An 18,470-nucleotide genomic window follows, 5' to 3' on the forward strand; every position below is an offset into this window, starting at 1 on the left:
GGAAGTCTCCAAGACCGAATTTCTGATCCGACTCAGTGGTTTTGCCCATACTCAGTTTTTCCTCTGGCTCGGTGAACATATCCCTTTGGCAATACTAGAAAAAATTCAAACGGGTCGTGGGGTGACGTCGGGGCATAATTATTTATCCTATTCATTCGTAGGGTCATAAAATATTGTATGGAAGTCTCCAAGACCGAAGTTCTGATCCAGTTCAGTGGTTCGACCCATACTCAGTTTTTCCTCCGGCTCGATGAACATACCCCTTTGGAAATACTGGCAAAATTTCGAACGGTCCTTAGGGTGGCGTGAGGGCATAATTATTGGTCCGATTCTTTCACAGGGTCATAAAATATAGTATGGAAGTTTCCAAGACCGAATTCCTGATTCGATTCAGTGGTTCGACCCATACTCAGTTTTTCCTCCAGCTCGGTGAACGTACCCCTTTGGCAATACTGGCAAAATTTCGAACGGGCCCCGGGATGGCGTTAGGGCATAATTATTAGTCCGATTCTTGCTTATGGTCATAAAATATTGTATGGAAGTATCCAAGACTGAAATTCTGATCCGATTTAGTGGTTCGACTCATACTCAGTTTTTCCTTCGGCTCGGTGAACATACTCCTTTGGCAATATTGGCAAAATTTCGAACAGGCCGCGAGATGGCGTCAAGGCAAAATCATTAATCCGATTCTTTCGTAGGGTCATAAAATATTCTATGGAAGTCTCCAAGACCGAATTTCTGATACGATTCAATGGTTTGACCCATACTCAGTTTTTCCTACGGCTCGGTGAACATGCCCTTTTGGCAATACTGGCAAAAGTTCGAACGGGCCCGGGATGGCGCAAGGGCATATTTATTGATCCGATATTTCATAAGGTCATAAAACATTGTATGGAAGTCTCCTAGACCGAATTTCTGATCCGATTCAATGGTTCGACACATACTCAGTTTTCCTCTGGCTCGATGAACATACCTCTTTGGCAATATTGGAAAATTTTCGAACGGGCCGCGGGGTGGCGGCATAGCATAATTATTGATCCGATTCTTTCGTAGGGTCATAAAATGTTGTATGGAAGTCACCAAGACCTAATTTCTGATCCGACTCAGTTGTTCGGCCCATTCTCAGTTTTTCCTCCGGCTCGTGAACATACCCTTTGGCAATACTGGAAAATTTCGAACGAGCCGCGAGGTGGCGTCAGGGCATAATTATTGATACGATTCATTCGTAGGGTCCTAAAATATTGTATGGAAGTTTCCAAGACCAAATTTCTGATCCGATTCAGTGGTTCGACCCATACTCAGTTTTTCCTCCGGCTCGGTGAGCATACCCCTTTCGCAATACTGGTAAAATTTTGAATGGGCCCCTGGGTGGCGTCAAGGCATAATTATTATTCCGATTCTTTCCTAGGGTTATAAAATATTGTATGGAAGTGTCCAGACCGAATTCCTGATACGATTTAGTGGTTCGATCCATACTCAGTTTTTCCTCCGGCTCGGTGAACATATCCCTCTGAAAATACTGGCAAAATTTTGAACAGGCCACGGGGTGGCGTCAGGGCAAATTTATTGATACGATTCTTTCGTAGCGTCATAAAATATTGTATGGAAGTCTCCAAGACCGAATTTCTGATCCGATTCAGTGGTTCGACCCATACTCAGTTTTTCCTCTGGCTCGGTGAACATATCTCTTTGGCAATACTGGCAAAATTTTGTACGGGCCGCGGGGTGGCGTCAGAGCATAGTTATTGATCCAGTTCTGACGTAGGGTCATTAAATTTTGTATGGAAGTCACCAAGACCTAATTTCTGATCCGATTCAGTGGTTCGGCCCATTAGTTTTTCCTCCTGCTCGTGAACATACCCCTTTGGCAATACTGGCAAAATTTCGAACGGGCCGCGGGGTGGCGTCAGGGCATAATTATTGATCCAACTCATTCGTAGGGTCCTAAAATATTGTATGGAAGTCACCAAGACCGAATTTCTGATGCGATTTAGTGGTTCGACCCATACTTAGTTTTTCCTCCGGCTCGGTGAACATACCCCTTTGGCAATACTGGTAAAATTTCGAACGAACCCCGGGGTAGCGTTAGGACATAACTAGTGATCCGATTCTTTCGTAAGGTCCTAAAATATTGTATGGAAGTCACCAAGACCGAATTTCTGATCCGATTCAGTAGTTCGACCCATACTCAGTTTTTCCTCCGGCTCGGTGAACATACCCTTTTGGCAATACTGGCTAAATTACGAACGGGCCCCGGGGTGGTGTCTGGGCATAATTATTGATCCGATTATTTCGTGTGGTCATAAAATATTGCATGGAAGTCTCCAAGACCGAATTTCTGATCCGATTCAGGGTTCGACACAAACTCAGTTTTTCCTCCGGCTCGGTGAACATACCCCTTTGGCAATACTGGCAAAATTTTGAACGGGCCGCGGGGTGGCGTCATGGCAAAATTATTGATCCGATTCTTTTGTAGTGTCATAAAATATTCTATGGAAGTCGCCAAGAACGAATTTCTGATCCGATTTAGTGATTTGACCCATATTTAGTTTATTCTCCGGCTCGGTGAACATACACTTTTGGCAATACTCTTGAAGAAGCAATCCCGATTGTGGCCATCTTTCATGCAAAACATACATTGCTTAACATCATCGGGTTTGATGTCCTTTACAGGAGGTTTGCCGCATCATGGGCCCATGTTGTTTTCTTATTTACTAGGGGTGAAAGCATTAAAAGTTGCAGGTTAAGTTGTAGGCTTTTTATTAGCAGTTGTCGCCTTATGTTTCTCATCTTCAGACACAAGTTGGTAAGCGATTTAAGCTCGGTGTTGGGTTCATTGCAAAATTTTGAGTCTGGATAACAGAATACTCATTGTCGGTCCCATTAGGAACTCGTATAATCTTTCCTTGTCTCTAACTACAATGATACTGCATCAAGCCCATTCAAGTCCCCTTTAATTCATATTATATGTAGAGTTTAGCATCGTCGTCGTTGTCATCGTCGTCGTCCTCGTCATCATTAAATTAAGAGGCCTCATGTATTGTAGCCAGGGCCGGCCCAAATGACTAACCAATTAAAGCTAGGGCTTTGGGCCCCAAGTTTTTAAAGCCTTTATTTTCAAAAACGAAAACTATATATATATAGGATTGATTTCTTTTGAGAACCGCTTTGAGTTTTAAGAACTCGAAAGAACTCAATGTAACAACTTTTTTTTGAATTATTTTTTCACACATGTGTAATACGTAAGTGTAAGTAATGTACAAAAAATTACCGTAGTTTTTTACACACCGAATCGACTTTTTACACATGTGTAACTAAAGTTTAAACTTGTGTAATCAACAAAAATACTTATTATCTCTCCTGATTCATTTTTTAATCAAATTTAATCTCAGCCACTTATGTGTGGTCCAAAATTAAGTTCTTAAATTTCTTACAACTCATCAAGTTCTCAAAATATCCCTCTATATATATATAATAGGATGAGTATCATTACAGAACTGTTAAATTATTTAAGAACTTGAAGGAACCATTGAAAACTGACGTTTTTTATAAAAAAAATTTGTATGTTAATGTTATATGAGTTTAGTTTTATTATTTTGTTATATCTAAATTTACGATTAAAATTTTGATAATTAGTTTTTATACATATATTTGTTTTGTTTTACACATATGTAAATTTGTTAGTACATAAACTTTACACATATGTAAACTTGTGATTAATATATGTAATCAAATTTTTTTATATAAAATATAATACAACTACTCTTAAATAATGGTAATATATAAATAAAATTTAAAAAATGTTTGGTTGTGTAGAGTTCCTAAGAGTTCTTAACTTTTTTAGAGTTCTTAAATGATACCAACCCTATATATATATATATATAGCAAGGTTAAAATAAGAAGTTAAACTATCCTAAGTGGTTTTTACCCTTAAAAAAATAAAACACACCGAACTAACAAAATAAAACACACCGAACAAAAAACAAACTAACAATATCCACCATCAGATGATCAAATCCAACGCCCGATATTACTTCTCGCACTTCTTACAAATAACTCACTTCTTATTCTAACCTCACCCTATATATATATATATGTGTGTGTGTGTGTGTGTGTATGTATATATATATGTACTTTGGAATGATTTCTTTTAAGAACCGATTTGAGCTTTAAGAACTCGAAAGAACTCAACGTAACAAAAAAAAAAATTTGAATTTTTTTTACACATGTGTAATACGTAAGTGTATGTAATGTACAAAATATTACAGTATTTTTTTACACACCGAATCGACTTATTACACATGTGTAACTAACATTTAAGCTTGTGTAATTATCAAAAATAGTTATTCTCTCTCCTGATTCATTTTTTAATCAAATTTAATCTCAGCCATATATTCAATCTCATTTAATTAAATGTGTGGTTCAAAATTAAGTTTTTAAAGTTCTTACAACTCATCAAGTTCTCAAAATATCCTTCCCCATATTACTTGAATGTTTTGCACAAAATATTGTTTTACTGAGGCAGCAATTTTCTTGCTTTTTTTTTTCCTTTTTTTGGTTTTCCAATTACCAAGTGTTCGATTCCCCTTGTTTTCAAAGATCGAGATTTCTTTTTGGATCTAACCCAATTAAAGAAACATGTTAATTGTTAAATAGCCCAAAATTGCATACAAAAAATAGATTCTCGTCTAGTATTATAACAAAATCTTATTTTTCTCACAACAAAGATTAGTTTAATAATAACTTTTTTTTGGTATTTTAACTAAACTTAAATTAATGATTAAGTCAATAAATTGAGAAGTTGTTTTGAGTTTAACTTCAACATTATCATATTTATCCTGTATATTTGTTTTCGAAATTAAGATGATATATGTGTATTATTATTATTATAAAGGGTCATGTTGAGAATGACCAATGTGTGTGTTAGTATTCTCCAATGAAGTTACATTCACTACATATTTCAATATATCTACATTATGGTTGGTTTATTTTAATGAACAAATCATGTATACTAGTTTATGTTACAAAACAGGGTATCTAAACAACTGTTTATTTAATTGAAAGTGAAGCGGAATAAATATAATTTTAGAAAATATGGATCTAATTATTTTAGAAAAAGCCCCTGGATTTTTTACTCGCTTTGGGTCACCAAAATGGTTGGGGCAACGCTGATTGTAGCATATATAAAACTCATTCTTTTAGATATCTAATAATAACATTATAACATTTTCAATGATCACGGGCGGTCCTATGAGGGTGGTACGGGTCGGCATGCCGTCTTTGAGAATCGCTAAAAAATTTGGCTGAAGGCGAGACTAGCGAGTATAAATTCGGGTGTTAAGTAAAATATAGATTCGGGTCTTAAGTAAAATATAAATTCGATAACTCATATATAAAAAGTAATGAAGGCCGTCATTGATTTGGATTATGGGTCTTACTTATTGGGTATTATTTAAACAAAACTTTTAATTTGATCTAATAAAATTTTTTTTTATAGTATAAATCTTTAATATTTTTAAAAAAAAATTGGGCCCATGGAATGATCGGGTCAATGACGGTTGACCTCCCGGCATTGTGAAAATCTTTTTATGAGTTCGGTATATGTGTTAAAATCCTGACCTGTGAAATTTTGATACCGACCTCTATGGATTACATGAAAAAGGAAAAAAGGAAAAACAATGAGTGGAAAAAAAATGAAAATATGTTATTCGGAAAAAGATCTCGGACCGGTAAGGCATGGCTGCAGATGAAATTTGTGAAGACCGAAGAAGACAATGGTTTTTTTATTTTTATAAGTAGGGGTAAATTTGTAATTGACATCTAATAAAGGTTAAAATAAAGTTTCAAAGTATCACAGTGAATCAGTGATCACTAAATGGCAAGTTAAGAACTATACTCCTTTTTCTTAAAAAAAAATATTTTAGGTTACCACCTTTTCAATATACAGAGTGAAATATTTATCAAAATCAAAGCATTTTATGATAAATATTTTATTTTACTTCGATTTTTACTTGTTTATCAATATGTACTTTATTAGTTTATTTACTTTACTTCAATTTACCACATTTAATTCAAGTTTGTGCGCTTTTGCGTGTTGGCTTGGAGGCTTGTCGCTTTGGTGTGTTATGCGATAATTGACGTAATTTTGTTATATATATATTTTTTTTTTGTTTTATCTTTTTCATTATGTTATCTAACCGACTCTGTCAAATGGACCGAAAAAAATTAATATATCGACAACCGACCACAAAAATTTCCGACCTTATAAAAAAATTTATGGGTCCGCCACTGGTTTCAATTGTTAAGTCATGTAAAAAAGCTCAAATTAAGCTTGTTGTCTCTTAAAACTATAAAAACTTACATACAAACAAATGAAGACTATTATTCAATTAAAAGGAACTCAAAAACTTTAAATAATGTAGGAAATATTAATATAAAAATATGTATATCTGAGAGTGCATCGTACCACTCTTTTACCAACATAACATGTACAACCATACATGTGCATCAAGGGATGGACATAACCAAGTGCATTTCTTCCCAAAGACACTGCAATTTGGTGAAATAAGCCGAGAGCAATGTACCTCTTTGCTGTGAGGCGCTCTCTTTTCCAACTCGCTCGAGCAAATCAACCAATATTTTAGTTGCGGCACCAGCATATATATTTCACGATGTTCCTGATTTCTTTCTCCATGGCCGTTAATGTGAGCCATCTCTTTACCATGGCATAACATGTAATCCAAAGCCAGTTTCTCAGGTTTTTCGATATATCCATCGATAAAATCAACCTTGTTCTTGGCGCAAAGGAAGTTCATCATCTCTTGGGACTAGTTGGAGTAGTTTTTATCATTGAGAACGTCATTGACGTGCATCTGCTTTGGGTAATCCGAAGCGTGGATGTATAATGGGGAATTTGTATCGGATGTGGTATTATGTTTTGAATCAGGGTTCGTGGTGTCTTCGTTGCCGGCCAATGAGTAAGGCGGCAATTAGGGCTGTGTGTTTATTTTAGGTCGAGAACCGCCCCAATATCATTTAAATTTTAAAGGTTAGATGGTTCAGAGATGTGCAAATTACAATCTGGCTAGTTTTTATATACAAGGAGAGCTAGAAATGATCAGGAAACAATAAGGCAAGAAACTAATTTAAATAATAAGGAGATGCCTATAATATTTGAATTCCAATACCTCGAAATGTTGAGGCCAAGGATTACTCCCTCACGGCTGCGATCTAGTCTAACTCACATGAAGAACGGATCGTGGACTCCAGATGCTCGAATCACATGATCGTGGAGAAAGAACGACTCGCAAATCCAACGAAGTACAATAAAAACCGAGTGGTCGTAATAGCTGATGATCGAGGAACCACATAACCGATGTCAGAAGTGTAAAAATCCCCAAATCAAAGGATGTGAGGAAGCTCGTCAGGAACGATGCGTTCCATGTTCCTGAGCTAAAGAAATACTTGTTCTCGGTGTCTCAAGTAACTTCATCTGGGAACTATGTTTCGTTCGGGCCAAACGAGGTAAGGATCTATGATGAGTTGGAACGAACAAATAAGGAGATAGTATGTGCAAGAGGTTAATTCGTCAAGGCACATCAGTTACCGTTAGTAGGAGTTCAACGACTCCAACTATCAAGCCAAAACCCAGTTAGAACTAGTGCAATCTGACGTGTTTGGACTAGTCAAGCATCCTATGGTTTCGGGTATGAGGTTTACGATTACGTTTATAGAGTAATAATTGAAATGGGTTATTTTAAGTTGGGTCAATCTGTTTTTGTTTAATAATGGGCTTCAGCCCACGTAGTCATTTTTGAGTCTGCATGCATGTGTGTAGGGCCATGCAAGTGTCTATTTGAGTTTTTAGGGTTTCCAGTTGATGGTTTGGTGATCAAGTTGTAATTGTACCGAGTCTTATGCATGTTTTCTAGTGGGAGCCGTGTTCTAGTTTGTAGGCACACGTTGTCAGTCAGTTATTTTCTTTTGCAGTCTTGTAAGCTATTTATATAACCTTCCTTTATTGAATGAAAGTGTGGAGAAAATTGTAGCATTGAGTGTGATACCATAACAAGTGGTATCAGAGCAAACCTAAGAGAAAAACAAACTGTGAGAGAGAGATGGCGGCGGAGAATTCCAATTTCCAGGTACCGAGTCTGCTGATGAAGACCTTGCTGAAGTCAAAAGAATACTGGGTTGTGATCGAACCCGGTTATGAAGAACCTCGTGAAGGAACACAACTCACCTCGGCACAACAGACCAATCTGGAGGCGATGCGTCTGAAGGATTTTGAAGGCCCAAAACTATCTGTTTCGGTCAATTGATAAACAGATACTGAAGACTATGACCCATAAGGAAACCTCTAAACAGATTTGGGAAGCCATGAAGAGCAAATACCAAGGAAATGTACGGGTAAAGAAGGCTCAATTGCAAAGGTTAAGAAGAGATTTCGAGACCTTGGAGATGAAAGAATAGGCATTTGGCCGAAACATGTAGAGGCATTGGGCACGGGAAAAACGTACCAGCAAGGTTTTGGGCGAAAGCCATGGCGATGACAACATACGTAATCAATAGACTTTCGCCACAAAATGTAAGTGTATGTATCACCTTACGAAAAACTCTATAAGGTGAAACCGAATGTCAGGTGTGTATGTTATGTGTTCGTACTAAATCGGCACCAAAACAAGATGCAAACGAATGTTATAAGATGTATTTTTGTGGGGTATGATCAAGAGAAGAAAGGGTGGCGGTGTTGCATCATGTTAACGGGAAAATTCTATGCTTTAAGACATGTCTCGTTTGATGAGAATTCATCATGGTGGTCAAGTGAAATGGAAGATTTGCCTGATTCTGACAAATTGCTAAACGATCTTAAGTCCTCGAGCATAACGTTGGGTTTTACTGATGAAGAAGCTCAAACCGAAGAAACCAACGAACCATGAGAGCAAGTTCACAACCCTTGGTGACATATGGTTTGTGATCCATTGATGAACTACGGAGATCATTGAGGATTAGAACTTTAGAAGACCAAACACCAAGTATGCGGCTAGCGTTGCTATAATCGTAGAAGACGACGGATCGAACAAGAGACTAACAAGCAGTCTAGTAAACAATTCTAGCTAGTAGGTTCAAGCTACTCTCAGTTACATGGAAACGAGAATTAGGAACCTGTCCCAAAGGCGAACAATGTTAAAGCCGTGACATGAAAATGGATGTTTTAATTAAAAGGAAAAGCTGATGGTTCTATAGATCGATTCTAGGCCAGCTTGATTGCTAAGCTTACCACAGTCCGATCAAATCTATCTGTAATAGTGAGTAAAAATTGGAGGCCATGGAAAATGGACGTGACGCCTTTTATATGGTGACTTTATAGGTCCCGTGATTCATATGGAGCAACCTAAGGGATTTGATATTAAGACACACCCTGAGGATGTGTTTAAACTGAGGAAAGCGATATACGGTTGGAAACAATCACCTAGGGCGTTGTTTGGGATGATTAGCGATTTTTTTGCAACGTGATGGTTATGGCATTAGCCGATTCTAGTGTGTTTTCATAAAGTACCAGCTGCCTTGTTTCTAGTCCCGGATAGCTTTTGACAACCCCGATTTTAAGTATGTTTCTTTGTATGTGTGTGGATGTTGATTGACATGATTATTTATAAATTACACCGCATTGTCCACGTTTGTACATAGAATCTCCTTTTTCGGACGCAGGGTTCTCTACCTAGTGGGCTAGCTCCACGTTGACAAATAGTAAACTAATTAAGTGTATGTACGAATTGGATATAGTTTGATAGATTAAATGAAAATGAAGTATTTAGTTGCTTCTTTTTTAAATTGAATACTTAATAGGTAAAGAAGTTAAAGTTTGAATTCAGTCATTTGGCTTTATTGTTTCAAAAAGTTTGAAGTTAAAATCACCCATGAACAAATTCCTTGTGTGGTCTCGCAAATTAAACTTGCATCTCATGAACCAAACTATATTAACATGCTTAATGTTCATTTTATTATTTTAATGGGTTGTTAAGTTGAATAGTTGATGATGCGTTGGTATATATATACGCACATGTTTACACTGCTACAACATTTTAGTGATTCACACTGTCTAATGGGATGTTGTCGCTCACCAGATCTGCGTATAAGTCCATATCAGTTTTCATCTGACTCTCATGTTGGTTTAGGTGAGTTGATGACGAAAAGAAAAGAACGATGGGTAATTGTTGCTTATGTTTAAGCTCATGGAAGGGTTAGTAATGATGTTGATATGATCAGTGGCAGACCCAGGAAATATTTTTTTATGGGGGCATCGAGACTTAACACTAATCTTAAGGAGACGATCGTGATTTTCACATACAAATAACACTAAAAAAGAAAATTTAAGGTGCCCCCCCCACCCCACCCCACCCCACCCTCTACATAGGTCCGCCCCTGGTTAGTTATGATATTGATCTTCACCAAATTGAGGCGTGATGGGATGGTAGTTGTTGGATTGGTATTAAATGGTGAAAAGCTGATCAGATGATCCAAATAATAAAGTTATAAATACATCAAATAAATGCATAATGTATATGTATATGGAAAATGTATTACTTCTATACTTGTGTCTCTAATATGTGTAAATAAATTGAATTTATTTATATCACAAAATGATTTTTTTCAAAAAAAAATGAAGTTAATAATAATAATAACAACACAAGCGCAAAAACAGACCCGAGACGCTCAGACGCTCCATCTATTGAAAATTTCATTCTCATTAACATATATATAATTGAAAGAATTTAGGTATAAACTAATTTCGAAAAAGACTTGTCATACAATAATAGTTATGAGTTACACAATGAAAAATATTTTGATAAGTCCAAGGGGGGCTTCTTGACTTTGCCCCAATGACAACGCATAAAAATAATACGTTAACCCGTTTAATTTTGTGAATGTTTTACATCACTTGATCAAAATTTTGTATAACACGCTTCACATACAACATTCTAATCACCATTAAAGGAAATGCTGACACAAATGTTTTAAATTTGATAAAAGTTAGAAGCATTGATATACTTGGAGATGACATAACATTTGCCATCTTTTCTTAAATTTAAATAGTCATGAGAAAAATAGTCAATTTGTTAAATCCCGAGTGTTTTCATTATTTCCAAAAGTATCCTTAAAGTAAATTTGATACCCAAATCACGTTTAAAATTCTAACTTTCATTTGTTTGACATTTTCAAATCAAAACTTTGAACCCGTAAAAAATTTGACGATAAATCTATTTACATTCTCAAACTTTTAAACTTAAATACTCATATTACTCATTTTTTACCACTGGTAACACATTTTGAGCCAAATATAGTCAATTTGTACCAAATAATTTATTTACCAATTTTTGACACGTAACAATCAAATTTAAGTTTCACAATAAACCCAAAACAATAATTGATAAAAGAAAACCAAGAAATTAAATATGATAACTTTATTATATATTAAAGCGATTGGTGTATGCTATCCCTACATTTTAACACACATATATATATATATATATATATAGTTACAAAATTAACTGAAAAATAAAATATTGGAAACATGTATTTATAATTTATAAGTTTATATAAAAATTTACAAAAAAAAAATCAACTGATAAATGTATTGATTTAAACAAATGGATAAACTATTAAGCATATATTTATAATTTAATTATTTAAAAAAATTGCTTTATAAAATGAAAGCATATTCAAGTTTTTTTATTTACAATTTTCAACAATATATATAGTATAACATGTTAATGATAAACATTTAAATTTATATTCTTTTCAATCTTTAATTAACACGATTTATTGTTGATTTTTGAATTTCACCAAGTATGTTTTGAAACATATTCTAACAACATAGTAATATAATATGTAAATATTTATTTTTTATAAAAATTTATAGATATATTATATATAGATTTTAAATGAAAGTGAATAAGTTAATCATGTTATAGATATAATATAAATAAAGTGTAAAATGAAAGTGAATAATTATTAGTCTATGACAATTTATGACAGAGTTATTGGTTTAAAATGAAAAAAAGTTATGAGGTTTAACCATAAAACGACACGTGTCTATAATTATTTTATTTTATTAAAATAGGTAGATAGGTAGATGTAGATATTAAAATTTTATTATATGCTTTATATTAAGTTTTTTTAACAACACTTCATAAATAAATTTAGAATTCAATTAAAGTTGTAAAATAAAAGTCTATTTAGTTTCGGCTACTTTAGAGCATTTTTTTGGATTGAGTTTAAAACAATTATTGACTTTCTGACTTTTTCAAAAACCCAATTGGCTAAAAACGTGTTTGAGAAATGTAAAAGTTTTTTTGTTTTGCCTTTTTGTTGGGCTAAAAAAACTTTTTTTCAAAAGCCTTAAATTCTAACTTTTCCAAATTACTTTTGGCTTTTTATTAAAAAATTACCAATCTACCTATTATTTACCCTAATATTATACGTCATTCATACAATTTCTCCACAACTTTTGTTAACACCTAGCAGATATCACCGGACTTATCTGAAATTATCTTATGTGAGGCCATTGTTATTTTTGTCAACATTTTTCAATTGTATAATCAATGATTATTTTTTATATGATTATAAGGTGTATTATTTATTTATTATAATATTATAATATAGTTATGAAGTTATCTTTGAAGAAATTTATATTATGTACTATGTAATTTTTTAGTTATAATTTTTGTCTAAAAAATTGTAAAGTGTATAATATTATAGGTAGTAGTAAATGATTTTAAATATATATGAATGTTTCTTTTGATCATTCTACATAAATAAGCTAAATCAAACATCTTTTAAAAATAATTTATTGACTTATTGGTTTTTTCAACCTCATAAGCTAATCCAAACACTTTTTTTTTAATTTCTTTTCGAAAAGTCATAAGCCAATAAACACTTTTAGCAAAAAACACTTTTAGAGTTAAATAAGCAATTCCAAACACCCTCTTAAATAATAAAACAAAGTTTTCTTATAGTATAAATAGAATGATTAGGTGTCATTTTCTGGTCCTTTTTAAAATTAATTTTAGATTCAAGAGCCTATTTTTTTCTACACGCATAGGGTTTGTAAGGACCTTTGAATTCTTGGAGAACCCTGGTCTTAAAAAGAGCTTCTACAACAGCAAACTTTTACAAACCGTCACATCATCACCATATCAGATTTCAAACTTTTCTCAAAAACATCTATTTTTTTCTACAACAACAAACTTCCACAAACCAACATATCATCACTCACCTCTACAATTAATTTATATTTAGCTAGATTACTTTTATAAGAAATTTAGTTTTTATATTTTGCATATATTTAAATGTTAAAAAAAATATTTAAAAGATACAACTTTTGAAAATATAGCATTTAAAAAATACAACTTTTGGAAAAAAAAATTAAAAGATACAACTTTTGAAAAAAAACATTTAAAAATATATATTTTGAAAAAAAACATTTAAAATATAAATTTAAAAATAAAGAATTAAAGAAAATAAGAAATTTCGTTTTTTTGTATGTTATGTGTGTATTAAAATTATAAAAATTATTATATATATATATTTATTTATTTTTTAACTTCTAGTCATTAAAATATACATTCAATTTGGTTAAAGAAAAGGTAAAAAAATACATTGAAAATTGTAAAAGTTTAGGGCCAGTTTTACTAAACCTATAAAAATAAGGATGAAGAATATAAATTAGTTAAATAAAGGGTGCAAAAAAGAAATTAAAAAATACATCCTAATATATTTTTAACCTAATTTCCTTTCTCAGCCTCATCGTTTCAGTTTCTTGGGTCTCTAACATGGCTTCATATATTTTCCAATTTCAATCTACAAATCAGAAAGTAAGCCATCAATTTCTTCTTTAAACTTTATCTCTTTAAGATTTTTCTTTTTAATTTGGCCTTTGGTAGGGCCCACGTTTCCGTCCGCTGCAGGGTTTGTAGTCCCGGACATGCAGCACAACCACCGGCTCCACAACGGTTGCGTCCGCACCTTCCTCCGTCCGTTGTGTGCCATGTGTGTTCAGACCTCGGGTCATGGTGCCCGATGTGGATGCTCTAAGAAGTTTGTGGGAATATGCTTAAGAAAATATATAGCATATACAAAGGAGAATAATTATAATACATGTGAAAGTAGGTATACCTATACTCATGAGAAGATATAGACACAGAAAATGAATTCAACATAAAAGAAGGATAACTAAGATATATATAAATTTTGGTGGAGCCTTAGAGTTGCAATATATGTCAAATCCGGGCGTTGTCGATGCTCTTAGCAACACGCCAACGCAACTTGCAAATTTAGTTTCTAATCTCACTCACCTTGAAATTAAAGAACCTTTGTTTTAACTATGATTACCTATATATGGAAAATTACGAAAATACACGTATGAATAGTCAAATTGATTCAAAATAAATATTGGCTTTTCAAATTCTCAAAATAAACGCACCCCAGGTTGAGACACTCGAGATTCATCAAGTGTATTATTTGGTATGAAACAACAAATTAATCTTATAGCGTCATATACAAAGAATTTAATATCTTCGCACGTAACGTACAAAGTAATCATTGCCGACAGTGGGATGCCAAAAGATTTCCACACGAAGATTTTGTTTTACTGATATATTAAACATCTTTATAATTAAATTATGAAAACTTAAGTTTATGTATTTAAATTTAGAAAAATAAAAACATAGTCTTTAATTTTAATTTTTAAAATAATTTTATTTCAACACACTATTTGTTTTAAACGGCATTTCTATTATATGGGAACAGTAATACATATAATAAAAATGATTATGAATTTAGGGAAAATGGAACTTGAATTAATTTTCAAAGTAAAAAATAGATTATAACATATAAATAATAAGTTTTTGAAATTTGAAGAAAATGATAAGCTTTTAAAATTCAAAATTTGAAAAAAAAAATATAACATAAAACCTTATTCGGGCAATATCAAACATAATAAATGTGCCACACGTACGATTTGTCCACTTTGAGTGTGTTTTTTGTATAGAGTGTGTGTTCACGCTAACAATAAAAGTTCCTTTTATAAATCGTTTAAATCTATCTGTGTGTGTTGAAGCATCAACAACAATTTCGAACACCACCACATCTATCCTCTCTCCCCCTTGTCTCTCCTTCTCCTCTCATCACATTATATAACCACTCACGTCTAGAATTCTCAACCCATTTTTTATTTTTTCCCATTCTCATTCACCTACCATCCACGTACATAGGATATATTCGAGCCAGAAAAAAAAATACTTAGTACCTCTCTAGACATGCCATTTTTGTGCATTTTTCATCCTTAAGAGAACTTTTCTTTTATATATAAAACATAGGAAAAGTGATAGTTATTAAATAAGAAAATTATCTATAAATTTGTGATATTTATTTTTCACAAGTTCCCAATTTAGAAACAAATAATATTGCAAGCACCTGTAAACTCTAGACGATAAAAACGCTACGAAGTTGTTTAGTTGTAACTGGAGAAACAAGTGACACGATAGTTGTAACTGGAAAACAAGTGCCACGATGACAAATGTGTTTCCTAGTACAACAATCTTTAAATGCACCTTCAAGTCAATCTCTACACAATATGCCTTGCAGCAGTTGCCACACTTATAGCTCTTTTAAATATAATGCCTTCTTAAATAATGTTTTCTATGACCACTAAAGTCTTCTATGGCATGAGAAAGATCTTGGTGGATACATGTGGGCTCAAGGCATAAATACACCCTACATTCTTGGCTCTGGATACTTTGATGTTTGAAGACCTTTTTCTAAAAGACAAGTGCCTCTATTAAGTGGGATAGCCCCACAATAGTATTTAGTAAGCTAATTAGGGCGCCTCTTTCAGTTGTGATAGTTTGATTGATTGTATGAATATTTATTATTTAATTGCTTCATGTTTAAATTGAATACTTGATCGGTAAAGAAGTTAAAGTTTGAAATCAATCATCTAGTTTTTGGTTGTTTCTTGTGCCGTGTTTCGAATTTAGACTAAAGTCTTGAACATTTATTAATTAGTCATTTAGATGAAGCTTGAACTTTGACATCCGACCCGGCCCTACTACCTTAACAAGATCGAAGATTTTAAAATCAAATGATAGACATCCGAACAACAAAAACTTCCTACACCTTGAAATATATCCTTGTGTGGCCTCGCAAATTAAACTTGCACGTCATGATCAACCAAGCTATGTATTTACATGCTTAATGTTCATTTTATTATTTGTTAAGTTGATGATGTGTTGGTATATATACCCACATGTTTAATTTATAGCATTCTAGTGACAAATAAAAATTTCAAAGCTTGAATATTCATAGGAACATTGAAAACATTACATTAATATGATCCATAATAAGGATTATAAACTGAAATAAGAAAACATAAATAAGAAAATACGATGCCAAACAGAAATGCAAAGAAACAGAAATAACAATAAACATAACAATGTATGGCCCTCAAGTAGTCCACCATTTCAAAGCGTATACCATCGGAAACCACACTGTTTATTAGCAACCAAACTGAAATCCAGAAATATCATACGGCTTTCAAAACCAAAATCCATTTTGGTTCAAGTGCGATTCGGGTGGGGCTACATCCCCTGTTGTTGTTGCCGGTGTTTCAAAGTTGTACATGACTTCATTTCCATCACCATAATCGTAGCCACTCTCAGGGTACAACATTCCATTTTGATTAGTGTTATGCATAGGTGGTGTCAAATTAAGAGATCTTGAAGGATCATACATATTACCACCACCTGAAAATAAATTTGAACCTTCACCAGTTGCATAACTAGTGCCACCATTTCCTATTATCTTCACATTGTCTATTGGGATATTGCCCCTCAATATATCAGCGTACAAGTCCATATCAGTTTTCATCTGATACTCATGTTGGTTTGGGTGAGTTGATGATGAAGCGCCAAAGAAAGCAGGATGATTGTTGCTCATGTTTAAGTCGGACAGGTTGGTCATGACTCCGCTATGATCTTGGTAGGGCGGGATAGAATGGTAGTAGTGGGACTGGTTTTGGAAGGCGGAAAGCTGAGAACCTGGGAGGTTGTAGTTGTTTTCATTGATTTTATACCCTGTGGAATTATCTCCCATGCCTAACATTGGCAATGATGAGGTAATTGAGCTTATGCCGTTGTTGTTGTTGTTGTTGCTGCTGTTTGTTGAACTATCTCCGATGTTGAGCGTTTGTGAGTGTTTGGCCGCACCCACTCCCTGGTGCTTTACAATGTTCTCTGCAAAATATTGTTTGTATAGATTGAATCAGCACTTATGGGAAGTTTTTATGAAGATGCTTAAGAAAATATATAGCAAATACCAGGGAGAATAATTATAAGATTCATGTGAATGTACTTATACTCATGAAAAGATATATAGATGTAGGAAATGATTTCAACATAAAGGAAGGAGGCTAGAAGAATTATATCTATACATTTTGGTATAGCCTGGACCTAGAGTGGCAATATATGTCACCTTGGGATGGAAGGGCATTTGGTTTAATCATGATTGCTTGCAAATGGAAAATTCTCAAAATAGACGTATGAATAGTTAAATTAATCCAAATAAAATATTGGCTTTTCATTCTAAAATAACACACTTCAGGTTGAGAAAGTTGAGATTCGTCTATTTGTGTAGATCGTATAAAGCACGCAAACCTTACCGTATCTTAGACAAAAAAATTAATATATTTGCGTATAACGTACAAAGAAATCAATGCCCTGAAGGTGGGATACCCAAAGATATTCGCACGAAGATTTGTTTTACTTCATTAATATATAAAACTTCATTTTAATTAATTAAATTATTAAAATTTTAAGTTAATGTATTTAAATTTTTTAAAAAACTCATAATTTTAAAAATGGTTATATTTCAAAACACTAATACAAATAATAAAAGTGATTCTTTTTTAAACTAATTTCTAAACTAAAAAATAGATTATAATAATAACATTTAAAGAATAAGTTTTTAAATTTGAAGAAAATGATAAGTTTTTAAAATTCAAAATTTAAAATTCAAAAAAATCAAATATAAACATATTTGGCCATTTTCATAATTGTAAAAAAAAAAATCACATGCGTCACGCACCCAATTTTTCCGCTTTTAGTTCGTTTACAAACAAAAGTGACATATAGAGCATGTGTTCAGGCTAACAATATATTTTTTTTATAATTTGAATGGCCTAATTAAGCCAATTAAGTCCGTACGTGTTGGAGTATCTCTGTCACCCAAGAATTCCGGAAACTCCACATTTTCGTTTTTCCCTATCTCCGCCTACCATATAAGATTCCAAAAGAAAAGCATTTCTTTGGACAATGCAAAACTGAGACAACTTGAGTATCCCAATGCAACCAAATTATAATTAACTAGATTAGTACCTCTCTAAGCATACCATAATATTTTTACAGTTCTTT

Source organism: Bidens hawaiensis, unplaced genomic scaffold (assembly GCF_021521415.1).
Source record: "Bidens hawaiensis isolate Kalapana, Puna unplaced genomic scaffold, B.hawaiensis_p1.1 tig00031803_1, whole genome shotgun sequence".
Taxonomy (NCBI): Eukaryota; Viridiplantae; Streptophyta; class Magnoliopsida; order Asterales; family Asteraceae; genus Bidens; species Bidens hawaiensis.